The 21,022-nt window shown below is 39.0% G+C and overlaps 1 long non-coding RNA gene across 1 annotated transcript in view; it reads right to left on the bottom strand.

Annotated features, from left to right (window-relative positions):
- The window catches only part of LOC149773248 (uncharacterized), a 28,673-nt gene extending 7,966 nt beyond the window's left edge, over positions 1-20,707 (bottom strand). Inside the window, exons 1-2 of the long non-coding RNA XR_016417434.1 lie at positions 20,609-20,707; positions 5,644-5,794 (exon numbers count right to left, since the gene is read on the bottom strand). This is a non-coding gene — a long non-coding RNA (uncharacterized LOC149773248). The remainder of the gene's footprint in view (positions 1-5,643; positions 5,795-20,608) is intronic.
- Between the last annotated feature and the right edge of the window lie 315 nt (positions 20,708-21,022).

Here is a 21,022-nt window from a genome sequence, read left to right as displayed (position 1 = left end):
GGTTCTATCATCATTAGCACAGTGTTCCTGCCGGCGGATCCAGTAACAAACTCTCTGAATTCTTCGGCACTCTTTCTTGCGAGAAGAACGTGCGGTTCTTTTCTCTGAGGGACCCGGGATCTGGTAGCCGTGTCTCCTGTAGCGTGGCGATATCGACCTGGAGTCTTGCAAGTTCGTCGTTGATGACTAAAGTCTTTCGAACATGTCTCATTGCCTGGAGATCATCTAAGAACTCAGTCAGCATGGTTCGAACATTCTAGGTAACTTGCTAGAGGATTAGAGGTTTCTTTGTTGGTTTTCTTTTGTTATTGCTTGGTGCAATAGTTGCAGTCCGCTTGTCAGGTACTCGCGTAGCTTGAGCCCTACGCACCCAGCAAGGCAGGCGAACTCAGGCGGGACGACACCATATTTGCTGGGGTCTTCCCAGCATGAAGCGGGCGGTAGCTGTCGAGTGAGACCTGTTGGTTTCTCCCACCGTCAGAAGCAACCCTTAGCGTCTGACTCTACGCCAATCTAGCGGTGACTTATAACCGGTAAACTGCTGCTTCCCGTGTTGTGTCGACACTGTGAAGCCAAACTGGGGTGTCCTCTCCAGGGCACAAGCCTGGGCATGGTGATATGGAGAACCAGATGTTGTCCATGCAGCTGATTCACCCTCTCCATCGCAGCGATGGATCCAAGGAAAAGGACAATCCGATAGGTCATGGCACCACCTACTTCGCTACTTCGCAGGAGTTGCCGAGATGGGACTGAAAGCAATGCCAAGTCGCCTTAGGGACTCCGTCTCCGGATTTTCGGTTAGGGTTTACTCCCTTAGCCTTTCCCATGAGAGGGTCTAGTCGCGAGGTTGCAAAGGTTTTAAGTCGGAGATTATCTTCTCCTAGATGGGCGATCATCCAAGGTTAACGAGCCCCATCTGCTTGAAGCGTTTGGTTTTGAGGCGCCAGAAACTCGTCAGTCATCCCTTCTCCAGTCAGTTTTAGCCGGTTCCGCCGGGCTTAGTTAAGCCACTCGTGAAGGCCTCGAGCTTGACTGGTTCTCATTGGCTCTATCAGACGCAAGCCATTCGGGGATCTCCAAGGAAAACGGGTGCTTATGTCTCACATCCTCCCCCGGCGATAATAACCCTTGTTTTGATTATGTGCCTGATTAATCGATGAGATTGATGATCATATTATATCTTGTTTCAAGTGCGCAAGGTCACCAAGATTTAATTTAAAAGCAACGTAATAGGTGTATCCAGACGTGCTTTAGCAAACACGATTTATTTAATTAATATCCTTTTCACCCTTTTTCTGGTGCGCGTTCTATTTGCCTCAGTGTTGACCACGTGGTTGTTGAACTTATTCATATTAGCTGGTGACATTCGTCCTGATCCGGGACACGACTCTCATACAATACATCTAAAGCATAAGTTTCTTCTCTTAATCTACGTTACTTTGTACACTGCCTCTCCATTACACATTATATTCTTCAATGTTTATATACATTTATGCAAAATTCCAGTTGCTTTATGTTTTGACTTTCTCTGAAACTTGGCTTAACCCATCCATTAGTTCCGATGACCTTTAAATCCAATTTTACGAGAACCCAGTTAGACAGTTTGTGTATGAGATACTCACAACGGCCTGTGGAAGAATTGCTTCATATTCAAAGCGATATGATCTCGAAGCAAATAATGTAGAGTGCTTATGGATAAACCTTTCACTTAGACAAAGACGCCTTTTAGAAAGCTTATTGTATAGACTTTCAATTGCAAACAACGTGCATATTTCAATGATAGAAGACTCAGCGCACCTTGCCTCGGATACGGTAATTAGCTATATAATTATGACAAACGACTTTAATTTCGATATGCTAAATCGTCTCTCAGGTTTGAAAAATTGAAATCATTATGTGATGAGCTTTTTCTTCGTAATACATTAACCAATCCAATCATTTCATTGAAACCTATTCGACTTTGATACATCTGTAACTTGTAATGAACAATGGCAGGTTACTTTTCATCTGGGCTGTGGCACCTTTCTAACATCACAATATTAGACAGCATTGCAATATTTATGACATATTCAGCTACAGAAACCAAGAGATCCATGCATATATGGCGACTATACTCTTCTAAGACATAAAGTATCCATTAAAAAATGGGATTGCTTGAAATGTGACGATACTGACAAATATGCCGAATACTTCACTGACCACACATATGTTCTATCGAGTTAATGTATTCTGACAATTAGCAATATTTGTAAGTTAAACCATCAGTAACTCCATGGAAAACAACAGTGATCAAAAGGTCAATACACTTACGTAGGAGACCATATCGAAAAGTCAAGCAATCTAGCCTACCTCCTCGTTGTTCTAAATTTCGTTCTCTGTAGAAAAAACAATACTGTACTTGGTTGCTTTCATGCTGCATTCTATTTCATCCTTAAACGGTTGGATATTCATCAAAGAAGCTGACAAAGCTGATGTATATACCAGTTTTGTTTTAGTTTTACTTTTTTCTCCTCTTTTGTGAATTTTTATAGTTAGAGAGCAAACTGTAATGTAATAAATGTTAACCTTCCAGACGGATCTCTATAAGCGGATACAAGTTTTAGGTATATAGAAATAACGCCTAATGAAGTACAAAATGTTCTCATAATCCTCCCTATTGGTGAGGATTCTGGTTCCAACGGTCCAAATATATGTATTTTATTTTAGCTGGCTAATGCATTATCTCGTTCACATTGTTCAATTTTAGCCAATCACTTAGAGAAGCCACATTTATTTCCAGACTTTTGGAAGAAAGCAAATATTTGTCCCACTGTAAAGAGAGAGAGAAGCCACATTTATTTCCAGACTCTTGGAAGAAAGCAAATGTTTGTCCCACTTTAAAGAGAGATTACTCTTCCATTGCTTCTAATTACAGACCAATATTTCTTCTCAGGACCGTTGCATTTTAAACACTGCTTTATGAACAAGTATTTAATTCCTTCCGTGAACTAACATCATTACACCTTTCCAGTCTGACTTTCTTCACTGTGAATCTTCAGTTAATCAATTAACATACCTTCATTATATGATTTCCAAAGCAATCAGTTCTAGTAAAGGAAATAAGAGTTTTGTTTTGTGACATGAGTAAACTGTGTGATTGCGTGTGGCATAAAAGGACTCGTCCATATATTGAAAGATACTGCCATAATTACAATCAGAATACAAGTCATACTTAGGGTCAACTTTTCAGAGTGGAGGTGTATTCGAGCTTTTGTGTCCCATTGATCCGGTTTAGGTCCCTTTCTTTTCTTTATATACGTAGATGATATTCAGCTGTGGTTTTAGGGCTGTGCGGGCCCGGTGCGAAATGAGTACAATGGGGCCCCAAAATCTAATTTCTATATCACTGAAGAAATTCTATGAAATTATCATAGAAAAATATATGTTTGTTTTACCTGCGAAAGAATCGTCTCTATCTTGAACATAAAACAGAGAAATCTTTTATTTAGGCGGCAAATTTGGTAAGAATAAATGTAAAGAATTTTCGGGACCCATTTGCTCCTTGCTAAGACCGCTACCGAGATTTTGCACACGATATACTCTCCAATATAAAGTTTTTTTTTGGCAGAAGATACACGTCTCTTTGTAATCTTAGCTAATCTCGTCGTAACCGTTCATAACCTGAAATAAAACGTGGAAAATATTTCCCAATGGGGAGATAATAAGCCCGTTTACTTTAACCTTTATACAACGGAATCGTTGTCATTTAAAATAAATAATAAACCCTTCCATCGTTATGTACGCTCAACAAAAGGACTGAAAAAGTTATCGCGCAGAAACATCTTGGTATCTTTTCTCTTACAGCACAAACAAATAGACTATACAGAAGAAAAGACATGGACAAGAATTCATGTAATGTGCTGACTTAAATTTCAACTTGACAGCGCATTTTTAGAAAATGATACATGTGTTGTATGTGAGACCTATTGTGGAAAATGATAATGGGGTTTTTACAACTACACATTACCTGAGAAAATGAACTCAAAGCAAGGGAAAATGTGTTAGTCAGAATTGCGACTGCTGCAACAGTATTAGAATCTTTTGAAGCTGTAGATCGAGAAATAGGACGGGAACGTCTTGAATAAAGATAACATAAAGTGTAAACTTATATTTGTATATACAATGATATTTAGTACAAGCCCTCCGTGTCTCTCACATCTAAGTTCACCAATTGTTAGCGATATTACTCGCTATAATTTACGTCATGTCAACAAACTCTAACTAGTGTAAACTAGAATAAGTCTTTATTATTATTGAATTATTTCTGCTAATTCCGCAATATTGAGGAATGATCATTATATATTCATTATTTTTCTGGATTGATGTTTAAAATGATACATGTTTCTTCTCTTAAAAACATTTTAACATCTGCCATCTTCCATGTTTTCATTGCAAGGCTAAACTATAGCACCAAAATGCACATTTGCAAGACGTTATCATCTGCACTTCTACAAAACCTATCCCAAATGAAGGAAATAGAGAACTTTGAATTAACGAAAGTATACGTGATTATGGATCTGATAGACGTATTATTTCAAAATTGTGGATATCGCGCTGTATTGGTTGAAGCCACACGAAGCCACACGATAAAAGATATACCTTGTTGAATATGATCTACAAAAGCAGCGACAAGGTGCCATCTGAATTTTAAAATAATGTAATGTGGCTGTCGATGATATATATGATAATTCCTTGTCTCGTTATTAATAATAACCTCAACAATGATAATGGTACCAATAATACATGCAAGAAGTAGTGATTATATGTAAGGGAATGAAAAATACACAAAATGAACAAATTATATTAAAGAAAAACACTGGATCCAAACAGATAATGATTTTATGTTGCGTGATGGTGCCCGTTTGGAGTCTTTGTTGATTCAAGCGGCTTGGTTATAATGATTTTAGATAGCGTATCCAACGAGATTTCTTTTCTTTCCTGTTTTATAAATTCCAGCTACGGTTGTGGGCAATTACATTTAATACTATGTCATTCAAATTGTGATCAGGTGAAGAGGATTGTTTTGTTACTGGACTGCTGTAAAACTTCTTTATCAAACCTTCTAACTGCAATTTGACTTCTTAAAGCACCCAAAATGCTATCACAACCGCAGAAGACATACAAAATGTTCTGTGTCCATCAATGAAATGTTTGAAGAGAAGACATAGATAAAAAAAACATCACCATAATCCCGAGAATTTCAGGGCAGGGATACCTTGCCTCCGAAAACTATAGGGCAGAAATACTTTAGCCATATAACCCAGGGGCAGGAAGATTTCGCTCTCTATCCAGATACTTAAATCTGGAAATCATCTGAGACCAATAAGTGCTTAACTGCCTCCCTCTACGGAGAATATTTCTGAATACGTCGACTGTCATATGAGAGCCAATCTCGTAACATTCCCCTCATATAATCACGAAAACACTGATTTCCCGATTTACGTAAAAATCTAAAAACATTTACTAAACAATACTCTGCTCGTCTCAATGGGAATAATGTCCATGTGCACCAACATCGTACATAATGTATGTGAGGAGGCATCACAAAAAGACCCTAGAAGGAACCACCAACATACATTGTTACAAAACTATTTAAAATACTACCTGCAAAGTATTGGCACCGCAACGCGTACTAAGATGTATCACTCGTATACAAATCTGTCCAGGGGCAAACAGGAAGGCAGGCTCTTGTCCTCAATGCGCATATTCCACCGTGACGGCTACGTTTCCCTCACGACATTAAAGTGAAGTTGCACTACGGAAAAGAAAGCCGGCACAATTTTATTAATAACGAATACGAATTCCGTCAATCTATTAAGGATTTACCTTTCTAGAGTTTTTATACTAATTGTTGGTTTTGCTATTATGGACCATTGCTTTTCATTGGCTCCAAATATCCGTTTTGGCTAAAGTGCCATTAAACGCTAGTATCTACATGTGCAAATACGTACATATCTCGTCCTTAGATTTTTGAAAGCATGTTAGAAACCCACTTTCCACTTCATTACAGTCAGAAAATTACAGCAAGGTAACGACAGCTGAACGAAATTGAAATTTTCATGGTAATATTTTAGTTGGAAAAAGGTCGGAAAAATGTACACTTAGCACTGTATAGAAAATGTTTCAGCTTAGAAAATGTACAATTTGTACTGTACAATTTGTATTGTATACAAAATGCTTAAGCTTGCAAAATGTATATTTTGTAACGAATAACAAATAATTCACCTTAGAAAATGTGCACTTTAATTCAGTGTACAAAATGAATATCTTGCATTGTACAGAAATAACTACAGCGTATTCTATCTAAATTATAATGGTATATTCTATAAGAAAACGAACATGAGTTTTTGGTGGTCGCATTAGTACCCGCAAAGCTGCTAAAAATTGCATAATTACTGATTAAGAATCAACATGATAAATAACGCGCGAGTAACACATGTAAACATGACATCAGTGTCCCATCTGCAGTGCATATTGCTTCACAATGTCAAAGCGTGGGTCGTATTTCAGCAAGTAATATTCTTTGACAAATGAAGCAGAAATCTCAGTGTTAGCCAGATATCGCTCGAAAATCCTTGATGTCTGCAACTAGGTGGTCTGTATTATTAAATGAACACCTACCACAGGCAAGGTGACATCCATTTTACGGTTACCAATCGTTTGAGACATGTACATACAAATAAGAAATTTTGCAGATTTGTTCTTGATTTTACAACTCAGGTAGTATTTTTCTGTAATGGTTGTAGACCTGTTTTCAGACATCTTTAAGAACCTTAATATAATATGTCAAAAGATAAATGCCTTATAATCAATAACGTATGTATACAAGCCTCCGCTATACAAAGGTACTTGAGGACTCTTCTCTTCTTGAAAGGTTCCACCCGTGTGTGTTTAATTTTCGGAAATCTGTTTATACTGTGTGCATAATACCGTGTGCTGACTTGTTGAGGGTAAATTAAACACGATCATTTTGTCTAACGAGGGCAGTAAGATGTTTTCCTTTCGCTTTCAAGAGGCCATTAAGCCATAGATCGATCCCGTATATGTATTGTCCAAGATAAATATAACTAGACTCGGTAAGACGATAATCAAGGACTCTTTCATTTGCTGATGTCAGGAAAACACACGGGGCTGAAGACTTAAGAAAGCAGATAGTCAAGTCAAGAATTAATGACAACAAACAAGAGTCACCAATTTATGAAGCTCAAATAACTTGTTATGTATGCATATATATGGATATATATATATATATATATATATATATATATATATATATATATATATATATATATATATATATATATATATATATATATATATATATATATATGGAAATGAATATTCTCTTATCAACAAAATAAGCATTTCTAAGCTTTTAAAGTACGTGAGACGCTCCAAAACATCGGAGAAACATAAGGTACAAATATACATATATATATATATATATGCATATATATATATGCATACTTTTATATATATATATATATATATATATATATATATATATATATATATATATATATATATATATATATATATATATATATATATATATATCTCTGTGTGTGTGTGTGTGTGTGTGTGTGTGTGTAAGTCGTCAGCATTGGATATACATATTTCGATACATGTTAGCAAAGGACGATGTAAGTCGTCAGCATTGGATATACGGATTTCGAGGCGTCTATTTTAGCAATGAAGGATTATGTCTATCTAATCAGTCATAATTGGATATACATATTTCAGAGACGTAAATGTTAGTTATGGAAGATCTAAGCAGTCAACATTGGATACGTAGACTTCCGAGGCGTATATTTTTAGCAATTGAGGATGTATGCAGTCAACATTGGATAAACAGACTTCCGAAGCGTCTGTTTTAGCAATGGAGGATGTAAGCAGTCAACATTGGATATTGTTGCGTATATTTTATTTAATTTATATTTGATTTAAGTTGTGTTTGATTTGATTGGACTATTTGTGGGTTTTGGAGTCTTTTTCTTTTCTTTACACGTCAATTTAATGTAATTTTGTTTACTAGGAATTTGATATTTGCCGAAAACCTCAGTTTGACCTTAGCTTTTACTTAGATACCTAATAATAGAAACACTTGTTTCTAGTGTTGACATAGTTCCTGGCCTTGATTGAGGGTCAAGTAAACAACTTTTTCTCGGAATAAAGTTATTGGTTCTGATCAAGGACATACAGGAGCTATGTGCCGTTAACATGTAAACATAAATCACGTGATTCTCTATTTCGCAATTAGGCATTTCCAAAATTGCGAAATACTTAGTATTAATAGTGATGTTTAGAGAGAGAGAGAGAGAGATCTGATAGTCCGTGGCTTTTAAATACTTGATGTCAAGCTGATTTCTTCTGTTGTGACCAGTATTTAATTTTTGAATTTTTGAGTTATATGTTAATTCTTCTTCAGATTACTTTGACCCTAAACGATTAAATCGTTTCTCTGGAAATATTATTGCATTCATAAAGAATTCTTGAACAAGGACATTTCTTGAAAATTATATTTGTGTTTGCACAAAGTACTGTAGAATTCAACACAGTACATGCTACATCATACGTCATCGCCCTCCATCTTGGATTCTTCGTCGAGACTCGTACTTGAAATCATTAGAACATTTCATTATTAGGACTTCTAACATTTTATTCGTGGATTATTGTTGGATTATTTTTTTTATTTGATTCTTGAAACAGTAAGTTCCTTTTCTTTTCCATTGTTACAGTATTTTTCCAGGGAAATAAATTATTTGCTATATTTTTCAAACCTTGTTGTTTTCACTCTTTCTTGTATTACTGTTTATTCGAGCCTAAACATGTAACATAAGAATACACAAACGTACGAGGCGAATATTTCAGTAATGGAGGATGTAAGCGAAGAGCATTGAAAATAAGACTTCCGAGGCGTCTATCGTAGCAATGGAAGATGTAAGCAGTCAACATTGGGTATACAGCAATTTTCTAATCAGCGAACTGTTGAAAAGCTAGAATCATAAAATCAATTTACGGGGTAGATCATTAGTCAGACGAAGACTTTACCATATGATTTAGAATGTGACAAATTGGACCAGAATATCATCATGGGTCAATGGAATGACATGCTACAATAATTTAGATACCGCTTAAAGTATAGACGATTACGATTACGAGAAAGAAAATAAATATAGATCGACATCATTTTATCGGTTACTATACTAATGTTGTGTTCGATTAATATACAGACGTAGTGTTACATGTCAGTGAGTTTTATTCACATGTATTAAAAGGTTGTTTAAAGGGATTTTGGGGTCACCACAGACACCCTCCTTGATATTGCACAAGTTGGTTGAGCAGTTGCTACGCGACTATATTGGTCGACTGTAGGATTTAGTACTCTCTATATGAAGATGGATTATAATTACATCAAAATATCTTAATCACCATTGTTTTCTACGTTTAATGTTCTGAAACAGATTTCCCCTTCCGTAGTTTTATCATTAACTCTTTCGTCTCTTATTGGAAGGCTTGAATAATCATGCTCTCGTTTTCAGTACGTTTTTGACATCAGTTTTTGCTATTGCCAGTGAGAGGGAGCCTGATATTTCTCAATCAATTAATATTTATATTGGATATACTTGATCTATTCCTGGCTTAAGGTCCGTTTGAAAGTAACGGGAAAATACTGTATCGCTCTGTATAGATAAAATGACCGTGTTTCATTGACTTTCAACATCCAGCACACGGTATTAGAACCCTCTTTGTATACATATTTCTCAAATACAAAACTGGAGTTGATGTCAAAACTGGTCTACATGGACTTTTGCCACCAAGGAGTTTGAACATTTTATTTGTCTGTCGTATTCTAAAACATTTCCGAATGATCTGTATTGTTACGTGTTAGGCTCTTTTAAACAGTAACAAGAAAAGAGTGAAGACAACAAGCTTTGTAAAATTTAACAAATAATTATTTCCCAAGAAAAACAAAGTAAAAATAAGGAAAAGAACTTATGTTTCTACGAATCAAATCCAAAAATAGTCCAAGAATAATTCAAGAATTAAAAGAATAAAAGTCTCAGTAATAAAATGTAGTGATAAAACTGAGGTCGAATCCCAATGAAACCCGAAAAGGAAGGCGATGACGTATGATTCGGTCAGGGTCGTACTGATGTGTTGATAGTTCTTTGTTGAATCACAGAAAATAATATTCCAGTGTTTGAATTCTTCGTAAATTTCGATAATTTTCTTTGTCCAAGAATTAATTTAGAGTACAAGTATTTCAAGGGGAAAATAATCTCTTGGAATCCAAATAATTTTAAGAAAAATTAAAACTTTAACTAAAACTGGTCACAACAAAACACCTTTAAGTGCCAATGGTTTAAAGCTCGACTGACTTAATTCTCTATATGAAAAAGTTTTACACTAATATAAGACGCAAAACAGATTCCTGTATGAGGGTCATATGATCATGTTTCTAGAACAAAATAAAAGCTTTTTACATGTCTAAAATCACGTACTCCCAGTATGGTCTTGACTAGAACCAATGATTTTTACTCTGGGAAAGAAAGAAAAAAACAGTTTTAAAAAGTTGTTTACAAGAACCCTGAATCAAGACCAGGAACTAGGTCTGCATTAGATACAAAGTTTATATTATTAGGTAGTTAGCAAAAAGAGTCAGATCAAACTGAATTTTCTGGAAAATGTCAAATCTATTAAATAAAGTTACATTACAATAGCATGGAAGGGAATATAAAAAAAATTAAAACTAACAAACAATTAAATTAAATCAAATATAAATTAAATCAAATATGCACAACAATATCATAACAAAATAGAGGATCCAGACTTGAGTTCTGATAAGACAATTATGCCAAAAATATTTTTCAATCCTGATACATGGACCGTAGACCAGTATTGTTTGATATATTCGGGGAATTTGAATCCTGATAAATGGACCATAGACCAGTAGTATTCGATATATTCAGGGAATTTGAAAAACTGTGAAAATACAACATGAAATAGGTAAGGAGATCATAAATTTTGATTTAACTTTGAACTCAATTTTACGAGATCTACCAAATACTCAGTCAAATCTTTCAGGGCTTCATCACTACATTCCGGTCATGCATGTGATGTACACATTTTCAAGGAGCTCAAACGCATGGTCCAAGATAAAATATTTCTTTTCAATTGTTTTGCCATCTAGTGCAAATCCTTTACAAAAATAATAACAGTCTCGCGGGTAAAAGTTGGATTCGAAAAAGCGTCAGTGGACTCCATTGCATAATTAATCTATTCCCTTTAAGCTTCAGCAGAACTCAACTAAACATAATTGGTGTACGTTCTAAGATTCAGGAATGTCTTAAAGTTATGAACTAGCATATATCTTTGGAAAGGCTATCACTATCAACTTGTATAGTTTTCAAAACAGGTTTATCGAGACATTGCAAAATAACAAGAGAGAGAGAGAGAGAGAGAGATAGACTGACTGAGACAGAGAGGGAAAGAGAGGGACAGATAGAGAGAAAACAACTGGCTTTTGTTTTTTCCTTAAATTAAGTTTAATAGCTGAATGTATTATGATATCAAACAGAAAGCATTTTAAATGCGCTCGTTTATTTTTGTGGCTTTAGTACACGGTTACTTAATATTTCTTAAGTTTTATAAGTATGGATCTGCAGAATACATTCTTAACTTTATGATATGATTTTTCATAGAATCCTTTTTATTTCTGTTGAGTGTATGTAATGTAGAGTCATTTTTATTGCTGTTGAATGTGTGTAAGTTAAAGTTCTTTTTGTTATTGTTGACTGTATGTAACTTAAAGGAGAAGGAAAACTCCTATTCCAAACCTCTGCTGCCTTGCTGATATACCCACTCATGAGAAAGGCTAAGGGAGTAAACCCCGACAGAAAATACGGAAACGGAGTCCCTAAGGAGGTCTGACATTGACTTCAACGTCATTTCGGCAACTCCTGCGACGCCGTTGGTGCCAAGCTTTATCGGCATTCGTCGTTCCCTTGGGTCCACCACCTGCGTGGAGAGGGGGGACCTGCTGCATGGCAAACATCTGATTATCTATACTACCCTGCCCAGGCTTCGTAGCTCCACTGTAGAGGACACTCCAGCGTCGTCGTACGGTGTCGACACAACACGGGAAGTAGTAGTTTACCGGTTCTAAGTCAAAGCGCGATTGGCGTAGAGCTTGGCGCAAGGGATTACTTCTGACGGTGGGAGAGATCACCATGCCTCACTGGACAGCTACCGCCCGCCTCAAGCTGGTCAGCCCCCAGTCAGTAAGGTGCTGCCAGCGATGGCCTGTCTGCTTCACTGGTTGCGTGGAGATTAGAGAACCATCTCGACAAGTGGGCCACAATTTCCGCACCAGGAAAGACTCAAAGAAGAAATAAGAAGACTGCAGCTCTTCGGTTTGCAAGCTGGAATATCAAGACCATGTGTCCTGGACTGACCGCTGACTACAGTAGATCGACGATGCACGGAAGACTGCCGTCATTGACAGAGAACTCTTCCGACTGAACATCGACATTGCCTGCCTCCAGGTGACCCGCCTGGATGACAGCGGCACCATCAGGGAAGCCAGTTACACCTTCTTTTGGCAAGGGAAGCCCTCGGATGAACCTAGGCAGCATGGTGTCGGCTTGTCGTAAAGAACACGCCTTCATCTAACCTCCGTCATCAGGTACTGAGAGAATCCTTGCCCTCCGGCTGTCAACATCCTTAGGCGCGGTCAACATCTTCAATGTGTACACCCCAACCCTCTGCTCCACCCGAGAGGAGAAAGACAAGTTGTTTGAGGCTCTGGATCAGGCAATATCCAGTATCCTCAACACTGAAGGCCAATACTTACTAGGGACTTCAATGTTAGTGTGGGGACTGACCATGAGGCCTGGTCCACCTGTCTCAGCTTTTACGGAAGGGGCAAGATCAACGAGAATGGTCAGCGTCTGCTGAAGATGTTCTGCTCCCACAGCCTATGTGTGACAAACACTCGCTTCAAATGCAAGGAGATCCACCAGGTGTCATGGAGACACCCACGTTCAGGCCACTTTCACCAGCTAGACCTCGTCATCACCAGGCGTGCGGAACTGGCCAGTGTACTCCTCAGCCGCAGCTACCACAGTGCCGACTGCGACACGGATCATTCCCTCGTGGCCAGCAAGGTGCGAATAATAGCCAAGAAGTTGCACCACGCCAAAATGAAGGGTCGCCCATGCATCAACACTTGTTCAAGCAAACCAGATAAAACACAGCAGTCCATCAGCAAAACTTCAGGAAGCTCTCACTAAAGTGACACCTGATGACACCATCGACTCCAAGTGGTCCCACCTCCGTGACTCTGTGTACAATTCATCCATCACTGCATACAGGAAAAAGGAGCGCAAAAATGCTGACTGGTGTAAGGCCAATAGTAGGAGATGGAGCCCGTGACTGAAGCAAAGAGGAAAGCCCTCCTAGCATGCAAGGCTGCACCTAGCCCCAGAATACTACAAGCCATCAGGATTGCCAGGAACAACGCCCAGAAGACCGCCTACCGCTGTGCCAAGACCTACTGGCTGGACCTTTGCACCAGTATATAGACGGATGCCGACACCGGTGGTGCAAGAGGAATGTATGAGGATATCAAGAAGGCGACAGCCACCCCCCACCCCCCACCAATAAGACCGCCCCCCTCAAGTCCAAGGCAGGCGAAGTCATCACAGACCAGGGGAAACAACTGCAGAGAAGGGTTGAACACTATCTCGAGCTGTATGCAACCCAAAACATCGTAACTGACACCGACCCGGACGCCATCCTAGACATGCCTGTCATGGAGGAACTAGACACACCACCCACCTTGAAAGAGCTCGGAAAAACCATCGATTGCCTTGCCTGTGGGAAGGCTCCTGGAAGCGACGGCATTCTGCCTGAAGTCCCCAAGAGCGGGAAATCAGCACTGCTGCAGCTCCTACACATACTCCTCTGCCTCTGCTGAGAACAGAGACACATCCCACAGGACATGCGTGACACCAACATTGTCACTTTGTACTAGAACAAAAGAGACTGTAGCGAATGAAACAACTACCGGGGCATTTCCCTCCTCAGCATCGTCGGAAAGGCTATCGCCCGTGTTGCTATGACGCGCTTGCAGATCCTAGCCTCCCGCGTCTACCCAGGTCCCAGTGTGGCTTTCGAGCCGGCAGGTCAACTGGAAACATGATCTTCTCTCTACGTCCACTTCAGCAGAAGTGTCGCGAACAGCATATGCCCCTCTACATTACCTTCATAGACCTGAGAAGGTGTCTGACCTGATCAGTCGGAGTTGACTCTTCAGACTCCTGCAGAAGATCGGCTGCCCCCCCCCCCCCCACGACTGCCTGCTGTCGTCACGTCGTTCCATAAGAACATGCAAAGCACAGTGTGCTTCAAAGGCGAACATCGGAGGCCTTCCCAATCATCAGCGGAGTCAAACAAGGCTGTGTCCTTGCGCCTACGCTCTTCGCCATCTTCTTATCCATGCTTCTCCAGTAGGCATTCGAGGACTACAGCGAGGGAGTGTACATCCATACCAGGGCTGATGGCAAGCTGTTCAACATCGCCCGTCTCCGTGCTAAGACTAAAATCACAGAGGTACTCATCCTTGAACTGCTCTTCGCCGACGATGCAGCCTTGACATCACACACGGAAGATGGACTTAAGCAGCTGGTATGCCGCCTCTCCCACGCCTGTAAGCAATTTGGACTGAGCATCAGTTTGAAGAAAACGAACGTCATGGCTCAGAACGCAGACTCCTCTCCCTCCGATGGCAACAACTTGGAAGTTGTTGAGAACTTCACATACCTCGGATTCACCACTTCCAGCTCACTCTCCACTGATTCTGAGGTGAACGGCAGGATTGCCAAGGCAGCAGCAGTTATGGCCAGACTTAACCAGAGGGTCTGGAACAACCCCAACCTCAATGAAAAAACCAGACTGCGTTTATACCAGGCCTGCGTGCTCAGCTCACTACTCTACAGCAGCAAAACATGCACCACCTATGCGAGACACGAAAGGAAACTCAACAGCTTCCACCTGAGATGCATGCGGCTCATTCTGCACATCCAGTGGCAGGATAATGTACCCAACACAGAGGTTCTTGAACGCGCCAACGTGAATAGCATCTTCTCCATTCTCAGCGAGAGGCGCCTTCGCTGGCTCGGCCATGTCAAGAGAATAGACCCAGGCCGCATTCCCAATGACCTGTTGTATGGGGTGTTAGCAGAAGGTGCACGACCGACTGGACGACCACGTCTGTGGTACAAAGATATTTGCAAGAAAGGACATGAAGACGGCGAACATCAGTCAACGACTGGGAGAGCTGTGCTAACGACCGTTCCACCTGGTGCCTAGCTGTCAGACAGGGTGTTCAAAAAGCCGATGAAGACAGAAACATAACGCAAGCTGGAAGGAGCTCTAGAAAGAAGGAGAAACAAAAACTTACTCTGAAGCTAGAGCATCGTCTCCAGTGGACTGACGGACGGATGCCAAGAATGTAACTTATAATCCTTTTTATTACTGTTGAGTGTATGTAACTTATAGTCATTTTTATTAATGTTAAGTGCATGTAACGTAAAGTCCTTTTTATTATTGTTGAGTGTATGTAACGTAAAGTCCCATTATTCCTGTTGAGCATATGTAACTTAGCGTCCTCTTTATTATACTGAGTGTATGAAACTTATAGTCCTATTTATTACGGTCGAGTGTATGTAACGTAAAGTCCTTTTTATTACTGAGTGTATTTAACTTAAGGTCATATTACTGTTGAGTGTATGTAACCTAAAGTCATATTACTGATGAATATGTGTAACTTACATTCCTTTTTATTACTGTTGAGTGTATGTAATCTAAAGTCCTTTTATTACTGTTGAGTGTGTGTACCTTAAATCATTTTTATTACTGTTGAGTGTTCACAATTGTTATAATAGCAGTGCGCTTTTGTACCCGGGTGTGACATATCAGAGAGATTATAAGTTTGAAATATGCTGTTTAATCTCAGTCTTTATAATCAATAGGTGGGTATTTGTGATCAATTTTGTTATGGTCTGTTTTAACTGGACGACCCATTGTTTTAACTAGACGACCTACTGTTTTAACTGGACGAACCTTTGTTTTAACAGGACGATCTGCCGTTTTAAATGGACGACGCACTGTTTCGTCTGCATTTGTGCTCCTCTTATGCATATACCGAACGAGTCCTCTCGAGATTTTCTCAACATAGCTTCACACTGAGCATGAGAGATATCATGGCCATGACCTATCAACACCAATTTCTACTGCATAGTAATACTAATTCTTTTAAGGAACTTAACAATTTGAGACTATCACACCTTAGAGATATTGCTGAGAGGAAGAGCAAGACAACACACAGTGGAGAAATTCTAAGAGTATTACTAATTGTTTTTAAGAGCTTAACAGTTTTAGACTATCACACGTTGGAGATATTGCTGAGAAAAAGAGCAAGACAACACACATTGGATAAATTTAAGAGACGGAGGAGAACTTTGGAGAAATCGCTGAGATGAATCTTTGTTAAATAAGTTAATAATAAGCTGAACGAAAGTAATTACGTCTGCGAAAAATATAAAGCTTTACATGTGTCTTTGTCATAATTATGTCTGAGATATTTATCAACAATTTAACGGTATACCTTTTGGATGCCGAACGTAAAGAAAAGGGACAGAAAAGGAATGTCTGGGATGGTAAAAAGTTGTAATCGGGATTTGTGATCATTGCTCGATTCTTTACCGTTACTTTGTGCCACTAGCTATTCTGTTTAAAGTAAGAAATCGGAATTGTTACCCAATGCTTATATGGTGCCCGGGTTGCTAGCCAGTGCTGATATTATAGTGCATTGGTCATTAGTCAACACTGATGAAATCGTGCCGTGGTTGTTGGTCACTGCTCATAGTATAGTGCCTGGGACAGAGAGGGCTCACAGTCATAATAAATACGATGCTACGACTCTCTAAGCAGAGAGCGTGACCCAGCCACAATCCTCGCGAAAGACACGTTCCTACTTGCACCTCCGCCCCATAACGGATCGCTTTGTGCAGTTTTACGCACAATGTATTCGAAAATAACGACCTGCTATCTGTAAAGGGACATTTATTGTTTGCCAGATATTAATTTCATGTCTGTACCGAAGCCAGACTCTACATACTGGTCCCGTAATCAGACTGGATAATAATATCTGGCCTCGGTGTCACAGTCATATACGTCTGACAATCCATCTTGCTTAACGTTTCCAACATCTGAACATTTAATATTTTACTTTGGTCCAAAAAAAAAATAATATATATATATATATATATATATATATATATATATATATATATATATATATATATATATATATATATATATATATAGATGGATGGGTGGACAGACAGACAGACAGACAGACAGACAGATAGATAGATAGATAGATAGATAGATAGATAGATAGATAGATAGATAGATAGATAGATAGATAGATAGATAGATAGATAGATATTTATTTATTTATTTATTTATACCGCTCGGAAAATAGTTACTGATGACCAAAATTTGTTATCCCACTTGATTACTCAAACAGAAACCATCACGAAGCTCTTACATTTGTTTTCCTCAACCGTGGTTCTCAATGCATGTTGAAAAGAATCCTGCTAACCATTCAGTACCAATTCTACAAACCAAACGACACCAGAAAATTTACTCCCAACATCTAAACTCAGGAATATGAAATAATATGACAGCTAGAAGTTGGTAAAAAGGGTGTGTTTTGTGGCTTATGTTTGCGTTTTACCCCCGTCTGTATCAACATTCAGAGACTGTTTGTTATGCCAGAAAGATATATGAATGGTCATGATCATACAAACTATAACATTTTATTTTTGGGTCATCTTTACTACACGTATGGGGGCCCCAAGTGGCCGAGTGGTCTAAAGCGCTTTCCGTTACGGATCATTGCCATCTCACCTCTGTCTGCGTTGGTTCGAGTCTCGGATTCGGCTAAAGTGTGTATGTGAGAAAGCTTGCCAGTAGCTTCTCGTGGGTCGGTGGTTCTTTCCGGGGAATTCCCGTGTTCTTCCTCCACTATTAATACTGGCCGCCATGTATAGCCTATCGTGTGCTGAATAATGGCGTTAAACCCTACAACAACAACAACAACAACTACACGTATGACTTGGGTAATGACAATTTAGTTTCATGTAATAATAATACAAATAGATACACGACGAGAAAGGTTCGTGTCACGACACACGTACGTTTCAGTTGATTCCACACTATTTCATGAATCCGCTGCGCGCCAGTTAAGCAATTCAGTGATATGAAATATACGCAAAAAGACTCTAACGTTAGCATACGATTAAATCAGGTATATTTTTATTTATGTGAGTATAGTCTTCAACTATGCTCACCCTAAGAATGAGTGTGGGAGCCTTCTGAACATTGGTTAATTTGAAATCAGTTTTTCGTAGCCAGTCTGCATCACAAATGAGTGCGCTGAAAATCAAATTAGTTAATATCAATGAGTAAGAAGAGTCGCAAGGACGTTCATCCCTTCGTATAGTACATTCTTCACGCGAGGGCAGACACTACATGCATACTCGGAAACAAGACAAGATTAATAAAATACAAGCGAAGTCAGATGACAAACAGTGTGAAGATGAGTCAAGGACGGGCACGACACACAGGCTACAGTTTGATCATATTGTAGCCGAATGTGTACATCGTCAAAAGAAGAAACTTGCGTTAATAATTGTAAATCCAAGCAATGCCATTGGTCATTTTCTTGCAACGAAGACTCATCTCTTTGTAAAGGACTAATTAAATGTGGCATGCCTGTCGGATTTTGTGTCAAACAACCCTACAGTATTCTTTACTGCAATCCATACTCTGATAATGATATTAGTATAATGTCTCGGTATGAAGTCCAAAAAATAAATACTTGAAGTCGACCAAACTGGTACGTAGGTACATCATCTTGTCGGCTGGCTTGAGACGCCCCGCCCACCACACGACCCTGTCGACCACTTCCGTCACAATTATTAATGATGTGTCTGATAAATTGTGGTAGCGTAACCTCTAGGTGATGGTTAGCGGTCTGGGATGAGTAATTAACGACTGTCAGACGTAATGTCAAAGCACGGTAATATCGATGTGTCCCATTATCATTATCTTCATTATCATTAATAATAATAATAATAATAATAATAATGTTATTATCATTACTAGTATTATTATTATTATTATAATCATCACCAATCTTCTTTTGCTACGTTGACATTAGCATTATCATCGTTATCATCATCATCATCATCATCATCATCATCATCAACAACAACATCTTTTAGTTTACTCTTCTGCATTATCTTATTCTTCTCAAGTGTCTGAAGACCCGATGAGATCATGGTACCCCACACATCCCCTCCCCTTAATGTAAAGATTCCTACGGACAGTGTCCTATGGTCTGACACTCTCATTTTGAGTTCCCATAGGTCCAGTACTCTTATTTTATATACAACTTATGCTGCTCACTGTTTCCATGGTAACGTAAAAATATTGAATAATAAAAACTTCATATTATGAAAACGCACCTACATCTACTCAACTTATAACTGAAACGATTGTTTCCTTCTCTGGATAAGTCATGATCATTAGTAATTTTCCATAGTCAGAGGATGAATATCTTCAGAATTCTAAATTTTCAGCAATATCTCACTGCCTTCATCAGCGACTAATGTCGATCACGTGGCTTTTAATAGTTACGTGATACGATGAGGCTGGTGTATATTGGTGGTAATTCAACACTAAACAGGGATGAGAGGTTTTGTATTGGCAAATTTCGCTTTTTGCCGAATTTCGCGAAATGATTTTTGTCTGAGATATTAAATAGCCACAAATAACTTCTTTGTAAAAATGTATTTACATACAACTAAATTAAGCGTGAACGCCTCATTGGAGACCGCTCCGGTGGCCTAGTGGTTAGAGCGTCCGCCTCGGATGGGGAAGGTCGTGGGTTCGATCCACGGCCGAGTCATACCAAAGACATAAAAATGGTACATACAGCTGCCTGGATTGGCGCTCAGCATGAAGAGGTTAGTGTTATGACTCGTCGGCCTATTGTCAGGATAATGTGACTGGGTGGGACATCATGATACATGTCTGCGGCATGATGCCCCAGTGCTGCTAGATATCACCATAAACTGCCCCACTGCAGACATCGTAGTGATATGACTGAATTTTTTTTACAGTTACGTTAAAAATCCAAATCACACATACACACACACACACACACACACACACACACACACATACACGCCTCAGTGGGGAAAGTGCAAATTAAGTTTCCACGAGCAAGATATATTAGGCCTACAGTACACATTAGTGCACTCCCTTTTGATACATCATGGTGTGACGTAAGGTGTACTGACTCACAGCTACAAATTCTGGAATATTTCCCACCCATCCCGATCGCTGTATTTCGACACTCATTCAACAATTAGTGCATATGATTTTATGTAATAAAAAAACATGTACAAACAGCATTAAATTCACAGACCTGTCGCCAAATATTCCTCCGATAGATCAGTGACCAAGTTGCTCGTTTTACTTATAATTCAACGAATAGAGTAGAATGCGCAGGTAGATGCGGTTTCACGTCGTTTTAAGATGAATACCCGTTTCATACTGACACACATGTACTCTGTCTGAATGACTCTTAAAAACATAGGCGCCCGCATACAGAGGCAACCCCACACCCATATTTCACCTTTAAACATGTTTTGGCCTACATACGTAAAGCTCAATATCTGACCACTACATGTGTGCCACCCTCACCCTAGAACAATTCTTTTTTAAATTTTGCGGTCGGACAGGCTTACAATGATTTAGCACGTTGTCGTATCAGTTCGTTAATTAAATTAGTCAAGTATTTATATTGAGCGATGTTTCCTCTAATTGTAAACTTCAATGA

The sequence above is a fragment of the Sinohyriopsis cumingii genome, unplaced genomic scaffold (assembly GCF_028554795.1).
Source record: "Sinohyriopsis cumingii isolate HCF-2022 unplaced genomic scaffold, ASM2855479v2 utg000741l, whole genome shotgun sequence".
Classification (NCBI taxonomy): Eukaryota; Metazoa; Mollusca; class Bivalvia; order Unionida; family Unionidae; genus Sinohyriopsis; species Sinohyriopsis cumingii.
The sequence above is the reverse complement of the archived record's forward strand: the minus strand, read 5'-3'. Positions and strand labels throughout refer to the sequence as shown.